The following is a 1,785-nucleotide window of genomic DNA, read 5'->3' as shown; positions in this document are numbered from 1 at the left end:
TCATCTCCGGAAGAAGATCCCTCGAAGAAGAACTCTGTCGAGAAGGGCTACGATCCGGACTGCAAGACATATTTCTTGGTTATCATTCTCAGAGATGAAGCAGGATATATTTATCGAAAGTACTTTTGTTTACTCACAGCTCGGTGGAGGGCTAGTCCCCTTGCGGGTACTGTACGGTTAGGATGCCCTCCGGGTTAGGACCCCCTGACAAAGGTTTCTTCCCTCGCTTGGAGACCATTACTTCCAAGTCTTCAGAGGCGGTCCTCTTCCTTCCCTGGGGAGAGGGAATTTTAGACTCTTCCCCCCGGTTATCCTCCTTCGCGGAGGCACTAATTCCTCCGGTTCGGATGAATAGTGAGTGAGGCTCGCTCTCGGCTTCTTTGTTCCTCCCTTTATCTTCCCCTGATGGCGCTTGATAAGGCGCAAGCTCAAGCATCCTGGCTAGTACAGGATCCGGTGAGCCTTCGAGAAGGGGGCCGGACACCTGATCATCTTTGCCTTCTTTATCCAGTCCTGGTCAAAAGGCGACTTTTCAGAATGATGTTGTGATAAGTTAAAAGACAACGTGTTCGGCCGCGGAATTACTTACTTGAGTGTCTGGACGATTGCAGTTCAGGCCCGCATCCTCGGAGGTGTCCGGACACTCTATTTGTGATCCGAAGAACGATCTATACATCTCTTCGAGCATCACGCCGAAGAAGTGCTGAATAGTTCGCGGTCCTTCCGGGTTGAACTCCCACATACGGAGAGGTCGACGTTTGCAAGGCAGGGCTCGACGAACTAGCATGACTTGCATTACCTTAACAAGGCTGACATCTCTCTCGAGGAGATCTTGGACGCGACTCTGCAATGTTGGCACTTCATTTACTGGCCCCAGTCCAGCCCCTTGTTGACCCATGACGCCAGTTGTGGCGGGGGGCCCGAGCGGAAGGCAGGGGCGATTACCCACTTAGTACCCCGGGGAGCTGTGATATAAAACCACTCCCGTTGCCATAAACTGGACACCTCCGGAAGGAACCCTTTGGCCATGGAACATCAGCGCCTTTGCTTATTACAGCACCTCCGCACTCTGCGTGTCGCCCCTCAATCATCTTCAGCTCCACATTGAAGGTCTTGAGCCATAAGCCGAAGTGTGGGGTAATGCGGAGGAAGGCTTCACACATGACGATGAACGACGAGATGTGAAGGATGGAATCCGGAGCCAGATCATGGAAATCGAGCCCGTAGTAGAACATGAGCCCTCTGACAAAGGGATCTAGACTAAACCCTAGCCCTCGGAGGAAGTGGGAGACGAATACGACACTCTCACCAGGTTCGGGAGCGGGAATGACCTGCCCTCGGGCTGGCAGCCTGTGCGAGATTTCGCCGGTCAAATACCTAGCTTCTCTTAGCTTCTTGATGTCCTCCTCTGTGACAAAGGAGGGCATCCACCGACCTTGAAGGTTGGATCCGGACATGATTGTAGGTCCGAAGCGCCTAGCCTGAGCCTTGGGTGTTGGAACTCGAGGTGGGGGAAGGATTCGATTGAGCGCGAGAAGAAGGGGACAAGCCTAGGCCCCTTTATAAAGAGGATGAATATCAAGCGTCCTCCGCGTGGCCTTTTGGGACTTGCCTAAAATCGAGGAGTCATACCAACAGGCACGATTGGGTTACCCATACCTGTATTGATGAGAATCCCGTGAAAAAAGGGACACGATCTCTGCTTCGACAGGACGTGCCAATAAAAACCGCCTCGCAACACGTGCAGTGGCAGGCTCGGAAAAATGGTTCGTCATGACCAGACCA

Source organism: Triticum aestivum, chromosome 5D (genome assembly GCF_018294505.1).
Source record: "Triticum aestivum cultivar Chinese Spring chromosome 5D, IWGSC CS RefSeq v2.1, whole genome shotgun sequence".
NCBI lineage: Eukaryota > Viridiplantae > Streptophyta > Magnoliopsida > Poales > Poaceae > Triticum > Triticum aestivum.
Note: the sequence above shows the minus strand (reverse complement) of the source record.